Raw genomic sequence first — 17,171 nt, 5'->3', positions numbered from 1 at the left:
CAGGCTCCCCCGTCCCTGGGATTCTCCAGGCAAGAACACTGGAGTGGGTTGCCATTTCCTTCTCCAATGCATGAAAGTGAAAAGTGGAAGTGAAGTCGCTCAGTCGTGTCCAACTCTTAGGGACCCCATGGACTGCAGCCTACCAGGCTCCCCCGTCCATGGCATTTTCCAGGCAAGAGTACTGGAGTGGGGTGCCATTGCCTTCTCCGAGTAAAGATACTAAAGAAGTTCAAAGGAGAGAAGTATAATGAAGACTATAAATTAGGCAAGGAGTGCCTTGCAGGGTAACAGTACATGAGCAAAAACCTAGAAGCAAGTGAGATCACAACAAATCAAAGACTTATGGTAAAATATGTGTACAATAATCTTATGTAGTTTCTGAGATTGTTACACATATTATATGGGACAAATTAGATTATGTCTTGGTTCAGTGCCTAACAATTAGAAAGCACCTGGTACATATGGTTTCCTTCACCGTCACCAACATTATCCCCGGGCTGACCACCAAGAGGTGTGCTGCCAGAGGGAATCCAGGCACCAGGTGGGACAGAAGGAGGTGAGTTTGACCAGGATTTCCCAAGCCAGAATGGTTAACAAAAGCATTTCAGGAGACTTTTTAAAATACCGATTTTAGAGACCCACAAGAAACTAATAATCCAGAACCTCTCAGCAGTGGAATACAGGAAGTACAATTTGACAAAAGAGTCAGGTATGAGATTTGGGAACCACCGAATTCCATAAACTTTTATCTTTCCAAGCCTGACACTCTATGATTTCAACCTAATGTTTGATCTGGTATCTAGAAATTTGGGGAAAGTGATTCAAGTGGGAAAGAGTGAGGTAAGAATATTAGAATGTATCAAAGAGTAAACAACATGCTTCCACAGTTACTCTGGTACGGGATTATTTGATGCTGCTCAAAACAGAAGTCTTCAAATGTAATTTTAAGAAAATCGCTCCTCAAAAACATGCTGGCATATTTATTATGCTAAATTTCAACCAAGGGCTGATACTCAGTCCACCCTGAACCTGACCTCACCTCCTACCACATACTTGACTCTCTCACCATTCTTGACTCTCAAGCTATCTTTAACCTCATGCTGTTCTTTAATCTTGTCCACAGTAAGGGTGGGATCATGTCCACAAAAGGACTCGGGGATAAAGTATGCCCAAGCATATCTGTTATGAATAATCCTTAGTAATTACATATAATATTTTTTATGTGTGACATAGCAGAGCAAAAATTATTAAAGTGTGAATATTCCAAGCCTTACCTTCCTCAGTAGTCCTCTTGTGAGAACTCTGTCTTCGATAACTTGCATAGACAGGATTTTGTGATGGAGAATTTGGGCAGTATCTAGGCAGAGGCCAGATAGAAACAGATGACTAGATTAAAAAAAATTTTTTTTTCATGGTAGAACATAAAGGGAAAACAAGGATTTTCTTAAACTAAAAGAAAAAGTTTGGAGTGTTGACGGTGAGGAGATAAAGAAAATGTTAAGGTTAGCTCCTGGACTAAGACATATTTAAGAAAACCAGGGAAAGATGATTTAAACAAAATAACAAATAAACAAAAAAATTTGGAGTTTCAGATTGTGTCTGCCTTGACATTATTCAAGAGATACCAGTAAAGATGCAAAGGGTTTAAAGTATTTTTTTATTTATGCAGTGTATTTTTCTTCTAAGGCTACACTGACAAGGACTGAATTATGTAGAATACTAGCTTTTATTGGAGTTACACATATTTCAAGACAGTCTTTTTGAAGAGACCAGATCTAAATAACTTGCCTAAAAATTCCAGAAGCCCAGGAAACTGGATGGACTCTTTACTCAAGCCTCAGTTTAGATCTTTATAAAGTAAGAGCACAGATGCAACTGCCATATCTTCATAATGAGGAGAATTTCTACTTAGTTATGTCAGTTAATTTGCCTGAAGACACAGACGTCGACTGCACTCCTGTTCAATTTTTAAATTTAATGAAAACCTCGGTTTCTATTAGTTCTTTGCTTCTCAAGTGTTAACTTCCAAGTTTAAATGTACTTGCTAAAAAATATCTGAACTCAAATTAATTATGTTTGGGGTAGAAGTAAATATATTAATCACAGTACTTTTTCTGAGACCTAAACAGGCCACGTAGGTATTTCATAGCTGGCAATGGAGCTTCTATGAAAATAAGACACAGGTGGGTTCAAATCTTGGCTCTATCTTTAGCATGATACAGACAGCAAGTAAAGAGATGGAACCTGGTTATAGTCCATGAGGGAAAGAGATTCCATCCAGGCAACTCCAGACGTGACTCAAGAGCCAGTGAACCATTAGCTGAGCACATGCATTTCTTTCACCAGGACACAGAGAAGGCCAGCTCCTGTGAAATGTATCTGATGCTCTGGACAGAAGTTCAAAGCATCAACAGAGAATTCAACCTGAGGTCACCATAAATCCACTCTGAGAAATCTCAGAGAAATAGCTTTCATCATCTTCAAATTAGCAAATGGAGTACAGGACCTTTTATTCTGCTCACCTGTCCCAGGGGAAATGTGAAATGCTTTCAGGTCACAGGCTGTTGAATACACTAAAACTTTCCACTGTGATTGGAAACCTACTCCTCCCACCAGAATTATGTAAAACCCTCATGTGTCATTCATTTGTCTTCACCTATTGATTACAGTAAGTAAGTTGAGTCTTTCTTATTATAATATATAAGTGACTATTTACTAAAAGTGTCAAGTTAAAGAATCCCTCTATCTACTGGCAAATATACCTTGACTAGGGGGATCCTACTGATGGGAGCAGAACTCTCCAGGGGCACGGAGGGTTCTACAGAGCTCTTATTCATGTGAGCTAGCTACTGTCTTGACAATATTTTTAAATGAAATATTTCATGTAAAATTCTTGATCTCCAGTTTCTCTTGGCAAAACCCAACCCACGTTCTCACCAGATGACAGTCTAATATTACGGACTAGCAGCTGCCCAATTTAAACAGGGCTGTGCTCGCTAATGTGCACAGTCCCTACCAGGCCATTTTACTCACTTATTATCCAGTCTCCTGTAGACAGCTTGGTTCGAGATTTCTGTAGTAAAGATCATGACAACCTTTTGAGTCAAACCAGAAAGGCAGCAGCCCACTCACAGAATTCTCATTTAGTGTTATTTTTACCTATCTCCATACACTACTTGTATTTGTATCTTTTACAGCCCAGTGCCTTCCACAGAATAGTTGTCATACATTTTAGTCTAATAAATGAATAATTTAAACTGAAGACAGTTGCTAGAACTTCTCCTCCTTTCTTTCAAACATAATACTTTTTTTTAATACAGGTTGAAGTCATAGAAGCTCTTTTAGAAATTAGAAACATTCTGTTGAACTCCCCCCTTCTCAGATCATAAATATGAAACACTGGGAATAACTTCTTATAATCTATGGGCACAAACTCAGGAACATCCTTCAAGCATCAGATGGTTCTAGTTACGCAATTTTAGTTCTCTCCAGGTTGGTTTAGGGAATATTCCCAAAAACCTGCTGATGAGCCATCTTTCAGAATCGATGGTGCCTTTAGTCATAGGTGTATCTGAAACATCTGATCCAGTCATCAGAAGACACCTAATGTGAAGACCAACACAGCCATTGCACAATACCATATGTCAAGATGCTGAGTGAACATTTGGCATAAAACCAGTGGCAGAAACTGCCTAATGTGAAAGTGATGGAGGAAGGCTGGATGAAAAGAGAAATGGGGGATTAATACCGGAAGAGTCAAGCTAACTGCTAATGGATGACAGTTTCTTTGCTAGCTGCTGCTGCTGCTGCTAAGTTGCTTCAGTCGTGTCCGACTCTGTGCGACCCCATAGACGGCAGCCCACCAGGCTCCCCTGTCCCTGGGATTCTCCAGGCAAGAACACTGGAGTGGGTTGCCATTTCCTTCTCCAATGCATGAAAGTGAAAAGTGAAAGTGAAGTCCCTCAGTCATGTCTGACTCTTAGCGACCCCATGGATTGCAGCCTACCAGGCTCCTCCGTCCATGGGATTTTCCAGGCAAGAGTACTGGAGTGGGGTGCCATTGCTAGTATTCATAAAGAAAACTCCTTAGAGTTTCCTAAATGGACAGAATGACTAACCTATTATGTTAACAAGGAATTAGAAATTACAGAGACGTTATATCCCCATTTGGCTAATATGGGGTTGTATATGCTGGTTTGTCACTGCTTATAAACTCCAGAACCCACACTGTTAGGTTTGTCAAAAAACAAAATTCAAACTGTGTTTGAGCATCTCCTGTGGAGGTACAGGTCAGCAGTGGACTGCCGCAGGGGCAGGGGCTCTGGGTACTGTAGACCTGGGTATGGCATAAGCCCTCTTGGAGGAGGTCACCATTAACCCCACCACAGAGCTGCCAGAACTTACACAGGACTGGGAAACAGACTCTTGGTGAGCACAAACAGAATTTGTGTGCACCAGGACCCAGAAGAAAGGAGCACTGACCCCACAAAACACTGACCCAGACTTTCCCAGGAGTGTCCAGGAGTCTCCAGCAGAGGCATGGGTCAGTGGTGGCCTCCTGCAGGGTTGGGGGCACTGAGTGTAGCATAGGATCTTTTGAAGAAGGTTGCCATTATCTTCATTACCTCCACCATAGTTTGGCCCCACATAAATAGCAGGGAGGAAACACAGTTCTACCCATCAACAGAAAATTGGATTAAAGATTTACTGAGCATGGTCCTGTCCATGACATCAAGACCCAGTTTCCCCCTCAGTCAGTATCTCGCATTGGGAAGCTCCAATAAACTTCGTATCCTTCTCCATCAGGGGGCAGATTGAAGGAAAACCACAATCACAGAAAACTAACCAATCTGATCACATGGACCACAGCCTTGTCTAACTCAATGAAACTATGAGCCATGCTGTGTAGGGCCCCCCAAGAACCCAAGACAGATGGGTCATGGTGGAGAGTTCTGACAAAATGTGGTCCACTGGAGAAGGAAATGCCAAACCATTTCAGTATTCTTTGCCTTGAGAACCCCATGAACAGTATGAAAAGGCAAAAAATAGGACACTGAAAGATGAACTCCCCAGGTCGGTAGGTGTCCAATATGCTACTGGAGATCAGTGGAGAAATAACTCCAGAAAGAATGAAGAGACAGAGCCAAAGAAAAAACAACACCCAGTTGTGGATGTGACTGGTGATGAAAGCAAGGTCTGATGCTGTAAAAAGCAATATTGCATAGGAATCTGGAATGCTAGGTCCATGAATCAAGGTAAATTGGAAGTGGTCAAACAGGAGATGGCAAGAGTGAACATCAACATTTTAGGAGTCAACGAACTAAGATGGACTGGGATGGGTGAACTTAACTCAGATGACCATTATATCTACTACTGTGGGCAAGAATCCCTTGGAAGAAATGGAGTAGCGGTCATAGTCAACAAAAGAGTGTGAAATGTAGTACTTGTATGCAATCTCAAAAATGACAGAATGATCTCTGTTCCAAGGCAAACCATTCAATATGACAGTAGTCCAAGTCTATGCCCCAACCAGTAATGCTGAAAAAGCTGAAATTGAATGGTTCTATGAAGACCTACAAGACCTTCCAGACCGAAAGGGGCTCCAAGTACCTGTACAAAATGAAAAACTTCCACAGGTAGAAGGAAACAGGGCATGGAATCTATTCTAGCAAAAAACAGATCGCCTCAGGTAAGATCACCTTCCTTTGGGAAAAGGCAGGTATCTATCAGGCAAGTCATGTCACTATTACCGACCAGGTAATTCCAGATTGACTTGTTAGAGGTCATATTTCTGGGAGAGGCCAAAACTGCAATCAGGTTAGGTATGAAGTCTTGGTTTTCTGACAGGGGACTTAGCACAAGGGAGTCCATTTTGGATCTGTTTCATTTTTTTAAAACAATTTCCCCCTTATGATCAGATTCTCAGTTGAACTGACAATGTATCAAAGCTTAAGGCATTAGCACCACTCTCAGCTACCACTCTGTGTTCTTGCAGTTTTTGCCACATGGTACTCATAGGTCATGACATTTTTGCTAAATCTCTGTGGTATTCACAACTCATGATTTTAGGTGTATTCTCTCTCTCTCTTTTGAAGTTGGTCACTCTCTCTGTTCCTTTTTTTTGATGTTCCAGTCTTAAGATCATTTTTTGGTGATTAGCACCTGCAAACATTCATTTAAAGATTCTGAGAGAATATAATATACCAGAGGAAACATTAAGACTATTATAAGCAGGATAATTCCCAGTATCTGGAATGTATTTCAGAGCCATGATTCCCAAGGCCCAAGCCAATCAAAATCAAGTAAGTCAAAGAAAGACTCTGTTGAAGGAGTACATTTTTAAGCCAAGTGGATTGCTCAATGATCTAATGCAAGTGAGTTTCAACCCCCCCCCCAAAGTGTTAATCCAGGTAGAGCAGGTTGTGTTGGCCACAGAACAGATACTCCCTAACTCCCCTAAAAGATAGTCAAGGGCAGTCCCGTTATCAAGAACAACTTTGACCAGAGAGTCCTAGGATTTTTGTTTGGCAGCTATTCTTTTAGCAGTGGATTCCACAGTACTTTCAAGAGTTAGGGAGAGACTCCTGATCATAGCCTCATGTGTATTTACTCCTAATCAGGGAAATAGAGGCCTGTGAAAGGAAGCAAATACTGATCTATGAAAGCATCCTGGTAAGACTGTTCTAACTCAATGATGTAAAATCAAGGGAGTGGACTAGTGTGGTGTCTCAGTCTGTCTGTGAAGAGTTAGAGGCACAGTTAGGTAACCTAAAATCATTGCTGTATTATACACCATTCGCCCAAAGAATGGATGCTTTTGAATTGTGGTGCTGGAGAAGACTCTTCGGAGTCCCTTGGACAGCAAGGAGATCAAATCAATCTTGAAAGGAATGAACCCTGAATATTCATTGGAAGGACTGATGCTGAAGCTCCAATACTTTCACCACCTGATGCGAAGAGCCAACTCATTGGAAAAGACTACCGTGCTGGGAAAGATTGAAGGCAAAAGGAGAAGAGGGTGGCAGAGGATGAGATGGTTAGATAGCATCATCAACTCAATGAACATGAATCTGAGCAAATTCCAGGAGACAGTAAAGGAGAAGGAAACCTGGTGTGCTGCAGTCCATGGAGTCACAAAAAGTTGGACATGATTTAGTGATTGAACAATATCACATAGCCATTCATTAAAAAAAAATGCAATTAGAGCTTTTTCAATTGTATCCAGCTTGTTCACACATCAACATTTCTTTCCACAGATTCTTTTTCCACAAACCTTCTACAACTTTTTTTTTTACATTCAGATTCTATTCTGTTTTTTTCCCTCTTCCCCACTCTGAAATAATCAGTCTTACATTAGAACAAAATTACCTTCTTTTCTCTCAATAAAATGCACCTCTGTTCCTCATTTCTTCTCTTGCCAAAAACACAATCCTACTTTCCATTTTGCCCTTTTCCTTTCTAAAAGCATTAAACAGTTGTGAATAGTCTGTTACTGACAAATTTATAAATACATTCCATTAATTTCCCAAAGTATGTTTTCCTCATAGTACATTTTCAATGTGGCACAAAATATGTTTACCATTAGATCCAAATATCTTTAATTCCTCTGTTAAAGGAAGCCAAAAAAATGTGTAATCTTGTTTTTAGTAATGTTTCAGTGTTTTATTTGGAAATAACCTAAATATTCAATAAATTTGACTTAACATCATTTAAATTAACTTAGCAAAACCTCAAGGCTACAAGTAACCAAAGGTTTTGGAAACTCTGTTGAAAAGTTAACCTAGAAACTCTGATCCTATTTAGACCTATTATATTCATTACATCTTTAAACTACTTGTTCTTAATCATGTTTTGAATATCTATGAAAACTTCATTGGACATTAGACAAAGGTAATCATCTTCTTAAGCTATTTTTATCACCAACAAATGATGCCGGAGGTAACATTAATTTATTTAATTAGAAAACCCAGGTAGAATGAAAGTATTATATTTCATGCTAATAACTCCAAAGACGTATCTGTTTTAATTAAACCAACAACCTTATACTAACCTTTATTTTCTAAAGAACTTATTATCAGGTTGTCAACTAAAAAATAGTCACAACCTAAAAGTTAAGAATTATGTTTTTTATTCGATGGGAATTTTTAGGACTTCAAGCCCCAGGCGACAGCATCTCAAGTGATTCTGAGAGAACGGCTCTGAAGGGAGGAGGGTACAAGGGAATGTGTGTGATCAGGTTAGACAGGATTTTGTAACAAAGGGCAAGTACTCTAAACATGAAAAGTATTTTTGTGAATTAAAGAAAACCTGATCTCTCAAGTTAAAGAATTTAGCGCTTTTCTATGTAGGGGGCTTCCCTGGTAGCTCAGCTGGTAAAGAATCCGCCTGCAATGCAGCGGAGACCCCAGTTTGATTCCTGGGTCAGGAAAATCCACTGGAGAAGGGATAGGCTACCCTGGAGAAGGGAATGGCTACCCACTCCATTATTCTGTTCTGGGTCACAAAGAGTTGGACACATCCGAGCAACTTTCACTTTCACTTTCATGTATGGGAAGATGTAACAGTCTGGGCTCTCTGAAATCATTCCTTTCATACGTATCTCAGCTATCTGGCGCCAGCATCCAGTGATCTTTCCCATCCTAAATTCCTCAGTTCTCACTGTAAGGGAAAGACTGCAGCCTAATGGTTGCCTGATCGCAGGTATTGTTCTCCTTCCTGCTTGTCCTTAGGGCTAGAAATTTACATTTGGAGGGTCAGAATTGCTGATGACTGTAACATCCTTGTTTACTGATATGGCCGGAAGTACTCTGTTTCTCAAGGTGAACTTGAAAAACATCTGAGTTATTTTTTTGCATTTCCAAGAGTTTTAAGAAACTTTCACCCGTATAAGAACTTGATTTTCTTCAAGCCAGTGAAATGGAGCTCTTTTACAAGTCAATTTACAGTAATATCATCATATCATCCAGAGGTAGAAATTAATATACATCTACAACACATACACATAGATACAGACACAGATAGACACCTTATAGTTTCTATTTAAACATTTTAGCCATGAATTAGATACAATAATATAAAACTTACTAGTTATAAAAATGACTGGAGTCAAACTACATTTCTGACAGATGGAATAATTTAAAGTTACCTCCTCAGATGGCTAAAGGCCTTTATTAATATTGGTGGAGAAGACATTTAAGATTTTTCATTTGCCTAAGTGTCAAAATAACCTTTCCCTTTTTAGTTTTTCTTCTGATAAGAATTACCTCCCTGACGTTTTCATTTCAAGAAGATGGCCTAGATAAGAGTTCTAGGACAGGACCAGGTAGAATATTTACAGCTCAAAGGCACAGTGAGAGAATGTAATTCCTCCAAGAAGGACTTTTGTTCCCTAAGGCCAAAATTTTTATAATACCTACAATTTGTTTGTAATATTTTACTAAATCTTTTCACAAAAGCTTCAGGTTTTTCTTTCCCTCTGGGCACATGGTTTCATTTTAGCTTAGGGGTTCAGTTCAGCTCAGTCGCTCAGTCATGTCCAACTCTTTGCGACCCCATGAACCACAGCACGCCAGGCCTCCCTGTCCATCACCAACTCCTGGAGTCCACCCAAACCCATGTCCATTGAGTCGGTGATGCCATCCAACCATCTCATCCTCTGTCATCCCCTTCTCTGAAGGCCTTAAAAAAAAAAATTCCTATCAGGCTATGAATATCAGCTTCAAATTTAGCCAAATTCTGATGTGAGAGATACTTTAAAAAAGAAAAGAAAAAGAAAGACATCCTTTCAAACATCTTGTAACTTTTTAGCCAGAACAAACAGTAAATAATTTTGGTAACATAGAGTGATCCTTTTTGGATTAAAGAGGTATCCCCAAAAAGGATGCAAGAGAGGTTTTCTTTTCCTTTCTCTACCTGGTATTACAGAGATTCAAGAGAGCAGATTCTGGTAGGAATTCTCAACCTTTACTGACTTCTGCAGGATCCTACCTGCAGGCTATGACTGGGGTTTAGAGTGTAGCTATGATATCACCAGAATTTGGCAAGATTTTTTAATTTTAATTTTAGTTTTCCTTTGGCGGTTTAAAAATATTACTGGTAGCAGTTTACTAGTCCCAGAGAACCCCATGAACTTCTGAAGAGGCCCACATAGGGCCTGTCCTTTGAGGGTAGAAGCAGCAGATTTGGAGATGACTTTGAAGATTTTTCATAGAGCCGATGAGGACAATCTTTTTTCCCCAGTGTCCTAGTTGATTGCAAGTGAGACATCAATCCCTGGGCCAGCATTTTGATGATGCTTGTGAGGGTGTGATGTAGAGGACCCAGGCGTTGTTTTAGATGCCAGGACTTGAAGCTGTTGTAGTTGTAAGGTCAATAGCTTAGTCGACTTTTGCTTGTGGTCTTGTTCCAAAATACTTTCAAAGTACACAGCACTGGTCATGAATTCAGTCAAACCAATAGTCTCCCACCCTATTTCCTGCCCTTTTATCAGTCCATTTATCTTAGGAGATAATTTATTTACAAACAGGGCAGCTAGAGCAGGTTATGCTCAGGCAGTCAGGTCCAACTCTTTGTGGACCTATGGACTGTAGTCCACCAGGCTCCTCTGTCTATGGGATTTTCCAAGCAAGAATACTGAAGTGGGTAGGCATTCCCTCCTCCAGGGGATCTTCCTGACCCAGGGATCGAACTAGCGTCTCCTGCATCTCTTGCACTGGCAGGCAGATTCTTTATCACTAGTGCCACCTGGAAAGCCCAGAGCAGATGGAGTGACTTCATTTATTGAATGAAAGTTGGAATGCCTTAGGTAAAGCACTTCCAGACAGGCTTTAAAACTTGCAACAGAATCATTTTTGTTTTGTTTGCATCTTTGAATAATACACCAACCTACATGGGCAGAGAAGACTAGGAATGGCTTTTAAAAGATTGGTTGCTATTTCATGAGCTTTATTTTTTGGTTCATGAGGGAACCATGTTGATGGCTGAGGATCTCATTCTCAGGATTATGTCTTTCTGCTTCCCATATCCACTTTTTAGCATCATGAGGTCCTACCAATATGTGCACCAGCAGAGTACTTTGGTAAAGGATAGAGGGGAACAATAGGAGTTATGGCAGATTTATTTTCTCTATTTTAGGTACCTCTTGGGTCTTTAATTTTCTACTAGTGTTTCACAGCACATTTTTTGGTGAGGCTATTTTGGAATCTAGAAGACTTTTGGATGCTTGTGCACACCAACTTAAATAGGTATCCCATTCTGTTAGGATCCCATTCAGGAACGCTTGCTTTCAACTACACTTTTTAAATGACCGATCTTGTCTAATTGGAACATTCACCACAATGGCCATTGTAATTCTAGACTGTTTTTAGTAAGATTTTGCCAATTTTGTAGATATTTTTAACTTCTGGGACCATAGTTCTTAGACATAAAATAAGCAGGTATACCAGAGATGGCATGCTCAACTTTTTTGGAATTTAAGTATCCCATTTTATTACTGTTATTCTATTTGTTTATTTTAGCTAAACTTCTGAGTCTTTTGGAGCCAAACTATACCTAACAGGAATGTGCCTCTGGGTTGGGAATTGTGTAATGTTTTTCAGTGTACCTTATTGCGCAGAAATTTTCTTGAGATTGACAGGTTAGTGTCAATCTAACCCATTGTGTGACCAACTGAATGTAACACAGGTGTGTTAGGTGACAAGCACTCTAAAGGCTTTTAAATGCTTGACTTATGTACATTTCTGTGACTTTCTGAGATCCTGACTAGCAGTAGTTTCTACTTCATGTGCACATTAACTTACCAGCATTATCAATGTTACTGTGGAATGGCCAACAGAAAGTCCTGTGTCCATCAACAGCAATTCCCATGAAACTGGGGGCTAGATAAAGAAGTGAACCAGTGAATCCCGAAGAATGGGGGCTGCAGGACTGGTTTGTACAACAAACCATTTGCACAACCAATGCTGGTGGTGGTGGGGGCTGGGGTGGTGGTGGGGGCTGCAGACTAAACTGCCAGCAGTTCCCAATGTGGATCTAGAGACAGAAACAAAGGTTGTAGTGTTCCGGTGAAAAGGGGAATTGTGAACTGAACCAAAGGCTTGGGTTCTAGATGGAGCCATCTGCTTGCTCATGCTGACCTACCCTGGACTGGAAAGCCAATTAGATCAGGAGCTCAACACAAAGAGAACAGAGCTCAGAACCACAAGGAACTTACCCACAGCCCTCAGAAATGGAGAAAAAGAGAACTCAGAAGATTTTCCAGGTACCAGGCCTCTATTTCTCATTTTCCCTGAAACCACTGGAAGTGTTAGCTGCTCAGTCATGTCTGACTCTTTGCGACCCCATGGACTGTGGCCCACCAGGCTCCTCTGTCCATGGGATTCTCCAGGCAAGAATACTGGAGTGGGTTGCCATTCCCTTCTCCAGGGAATCTTTCTGACCCAGGGATTGAACCTGGGTCTCCCGCATTGCAGGCAGATTCTTTACCATCTAAGCCACCAGAGAGGCCCCATTGGGAGTCTCCTTCAATTCCAACATGGCCACTAAATTTGTTTAAAAAAACAAATTCAACTGAGTAAATCTGAAGATCTAATTTGCTTTATTTCATGATTCATGAATTGGGTAGCATCCCATCTCAGCCAATAGAAAGGGCTCCAAAGATCTGTACAAAATGGAAAAATTATAGGCAGAAGAAGGCAGGACAAGAAAGCTATTCTAGCAAAGCATGGATTGTTTCAGGTGAAGTCACTTCCTTTAGGGAAAGGCAGGGGGCTTTCAGGCAGATTACCTCAGTTATACTGACCAGGTAATTCCAGATTGACTGATTAAAGGTCCCATTCCTGGGAGAGGTCAAAGTTGCAATTAGGTTAAGTATGATGTCTTGGTTTGCTGACATGGGGCTTAGCACAAGCAACTCCATTTTGGATCTGCTGTTTTTCTTTCTTTCTTTTTTTTTTTTTTTCGCATTTTAACTGTGTTTCTCAGGCTCATGGCACAGAAAGATTTCTGCCTAGTTTGCATGGCAAAATGTATATATCTATCCTGTCTTCATCACCTTTCCTTTCCACTAAATTTACACATGGCAAGGAAATGGGATTAATGTGCATTCAGATAATGGGATTAAGATGCAATAATTTAGGTAAGGGAGGAGGCTTCAGAAGCATATGATCTGAGCTACCTCCTATGATCTATATAAAAATAACATTCATCATGATAGACCTAACATTTAAAAAAGTAGATTATAAAAAATAAACAGAGTATTTGCTGCATATTTTATCCCTAGGGCATTAAAAACTAACCTCAGTATTTTGTGTTCCCAAAATTTTATCATGTTAAGTTCTAGAAGCTTTCAGGAGATACCCAAAACATAAAAAGATCACAGTTGCACTTGGGAAGGTTATAGTTTTATTAGTAACTTGAAATTCAACTAGTGAAAACATTTAAAGAGAATTTCCAGAGCAATACAGAAGCACAAATGCTGGAAGACAAGCACATGTATATGAAACTTCTTATTTTTAAGCCAGTATAGTATGTTTCCTTAACTGAAGATAGAAAATTCCTAAAATATTTTATTTCCTTTCTGTGCTATACATGTGCACTATCTCATTTAACCTATTCAAACACATATAGGGTAGATATCTAAATGACAATTGCTTCTATAGGTGAGGGAGCTAAAGTTTGGAGAGAGAATTAATTTGTCAAGGGTCATCACAATACCAAGAGCTAGGACCAGAATTTCAGCTACCCTTTTGAATCCGTTCCAAACCACTTTGGGCCACAACACAGCTACATCCCAATGCAGTTTCTTATTTTAAACTCAGGGAATTAAATTCCTCAAATGTAGAAAGGCTGCCTAATAGTGGATATAAAACCTGCTAGAGTGATCAGCTTACTCTGGTCTAGCCTGACTTCACTGATTTTAGGCATCAAAATATTACATCCTGGGAAATTCTCCCTTTAAAAAAGAAAAGTTTTCTGCACCAGTAAACTTTTGCATGCAAACTCGACAGGTGGCCACCTTACTCATGGTTTTGCCACATATATAGGGGTAGAGTCAGTCCTAACATCATTCTCTCAAGTCACCACCACAGCCTACATCCGATCCCCTAGGGCCTACCTAAAGCTCAGAGCCAAAAACAAGCCCTAAACATAGGAGAAACTCAACAAATATTTGCTGAGTTAGTGTCCATGTTTGTCTAGTTCTCCAGCTCACGGGCCACAATGTTTTGCCTCCAGTCACTGTTCATCAGTGTTTGCTGAATCATATATAGATGAAATCAGTCTGAAACAAACTTTAAGGGCAGTCTGAAGGAGGTAAAGAAGGCTCCAAGGAAGGAAGAGATCTGTCTCTTCATCTTGATGATGGTGTAGGACTTGGGGCTTGATTGCACATTTATGAATATCACATCTCTCTCCTCTAGAAGGTCAATTGGTGGAGCCACATTTCCTCTCCTGACCAGCAACCTCCCCAAATTGCTGCTTGATTGCCAACAGCAGCTGGGTTTCCAAAGGAGCCAAGGTCAAAGTAAGTGCCCCAGTGACTGTCTAGACAACATTCCTCAAGTCTCAGGCAATGTGCTCATAATTAGCCCATCTAATGCTTGCAACAACATGACACCGTTACTATTATTATTCCCATCTTATGGATAACTTGACCAAAGCTTCTAAGGGGGCTGAATCAGAAACCAAGCCCTTAGACACAAAGACAAAGAACATTCCATGTAATCATACAGTTGATGGACATGTCATGCCTAATCATGTGGTACCTCACCGACATCTATTGTATTTGAGTGTCGAAAATAATCAGAATAGTTATTTTCTGGTAATTGAAAGATATTAGGGAATAAAAGATTATGTAAACAGAACTTTGTATAATTTATGGTGGCTTAACTTTGCTTGTTCTCTCTTCTCATTTTTGGAACTTTGTACTTGGAATCTGTAGGTCTGAACCTGTGCCTAACACTATAAGCAGTTTTCCTATGACTGCATCTGCAAGTACTAGCAAAGGTAAAATTCTTCCCTTGAAAAGCCCAAAATATGTCCCTCTGAAAAACAAACAAACTATACATCTTCGTCAAATATTCACCTTTCTTTCCCTTGCACTTCTTTTTCTTTCTTTTTGTGTAAACTGGATGTTCTTGTACAGATATATCTAACTGAGGGAATCAACCAAATGTATATGTAAATGAAGCCATACGCCATGGCTTTAATATCCTTAACTACTGATAATTATAGAGAATATATTGGAACTAGCTGAGTCCAATAGGAAAACACTTCTTTAAACTTCTCCACTTTCACCTTGGAAATGCATGGAATCAAGAAATTTTACAACTGGAGAGATCTTAAAAATAATCTAACTTGGTGGTTTTCTAGCTTTGGTTTACAGAGCCATGGGAGCCTGTTTGATGAGTGACTGTTCAACAGGGTCCCATCAACATCAAGGAACAGTGACAGGAAAAGGTTAAATAGGGGTCCTGCTCAACTTCAGTGTGTACTGATGGCATGTATTATGAGTTGGCCCACCCAGCACTTACTTCAACCCCTTTCTAGCTCTCCTCCTGCCCTGTACAGGGCCTGGCTTCAATCAACAACACACACACACAAAAGCGAGCTACATGAAAGGGCAGCCCAGAGGCTGGGGGCTCAGATCTTCTGGCAAGGACAATGGCAACATCCTTAGGCAGAGCTGTGTACAGTTTCTGGTTTCCAGTCTATAGTGCAGTAGGTATCAAGTGATGGGCAAATGACAATGTTGCTTCCACCAGAAGAGGGGCATTTTGGAATATTCTCTTGCTGCTTTGTTCCTTTGCTGACAAAGGTCCTTCTAGTCAAATCTATGATTTTTCCAGTAGTCATGTATGGATCATAAAAGAGTTGATCATAAGAGTTGGATCATAAAAAAGGCTGATGCCGAAGAATTGATGCTTTCAAAATGTGGTGCTGGAGAAGACTCTTGAGAGTCCCTTGGACAGCAAGGAGATCAAAGCAGTCAATCCTAAAGGAAATCAACCCTGAATATTCACTGGAAGGACTGATGCTGAAGCTCCAATACTTTGGCCACCTGATGCAAACAGACAACTCACTGAAAAAGACTCTGATGCTGGGAAAGATTGAGAACAGAGGATGAGATAGTTGGATGGAATCACTTACTCAATGGAAATGAGTTTGAGCAAACTCCATGAGAGATTGAAGTATAGGGAAGCCTGGCATGCTGCAGTTCATGGGGCCGCAAAGAGTTGGACACAACTTAGTGACTGAACAGTGAACAACCTCATGCCTGTGCCTGAGGTCATGGTCTATGGGAACCTCATGCTAGAAGCCCCATGTCTCAGAGACTCTTCCAATCTCCTGGCACAAGAAAAAAAAAAAAAGAATGACATATTCCACAGATTGCAAAGTGCTTCATTGAATAGTTTGACTTGATTCAAAAAAAAGCACTCAGGATGGACTTTCCAGGGGGCACATTTAAACTGGTGGTTGGCACACTGAGAGGAACATGACTGATCAATGGCACACTCATATCTTCTGACTGTAGTCCAGGACTCTTTAGACATTTCTATACAAGTAACATTTGACTAATATATTTGAATCAGTTCAGTTGCTCAGTCATGTCTGACTCTTTGCGACCCCATGAACCGCAGCATGTGAGGCCTCTCTGTCTATCACCAACTCCCAGAGTTTACCCAAACTCATGTCATGTCATGCATGCCATTTACCTTAGGTAAATCCCCTTCTCCTCCTGCCCGCAATCTTTCCCAGCATCAGGGTCTTTTCAAATGAGTCAGCTCTTCACATCAGGTGGCCAAAGTATTGGAGTTTCAGCTTCAACATCAGTCCTTCCAATGAATACCCAGGACTGATCTCTTTTAGAATGGACTGGTTGGATCTCCTTATAGTCCAAGGGACTCTCAAGAGTGTTCTCCAACACCACAGTTCAAAAGCATCAATTCTTCAGTGCTCAGCTTTCTTTATAGTCCAACTCTCACATCCATACATGACTACTGGAAAAACCATAGCCTTGACTAGACAGACCTTTGTTGACAAAGTAATGTCTCTGTTCATATATTTGAATAGCCAGTTCTAAACCAATTTATAAATCATAGGCTGTACATTACAAAACCAAACAGATCTAAGTATGTGACTCAAGACTGGTGTAAGGTAATAGACTGGGTGGC

The 17,171-nt window shown here is 40.3% G+C and overlaps 1 long non-coding RNA gene across 1 annotated transcript in view; it reads right to left on the bottom strand.

The window, feature by feature from the left end:
* The window catches only part of LOC104975528 (uncharacterized), a 196,520-nt gene that overhangs the window by 52,275 nt on the left and 127,074 nt on the right, over positions 1-17,171 (bottom strand). The window contains exon 2 of the long non-coding RNA XR_009492355.1: positions 1,275-1,357. This is a non-coding gene — a long non-coding RNA (uncharacterized lncRNA). The remainder of the gene's footprint in view (positions 1-1,274; positions 1,358-17,171) is intronic.

The sequence above is a fragment of the Bos taurus genome, chromosome 22 (assembly GCF_002263795.3).
Source record: "Bos taurus isolate L1 Dominette 01449 registration number 42190680 breed Hereford chromosome 22, ARS-UCD2.0, whole genome shotgun sequence".
NCBI classification, from domain to species: Eukaryota; Metazoa; Chordata; class Mammalia; order Artiodactyla; family Bovidae; genus Bos; species Bos taurus.
The sequence above is the reverse complement of the archived record's forward strand: the minus strand, read 5'-3'. Positions and strand labels throughout refer to the sequence as shown.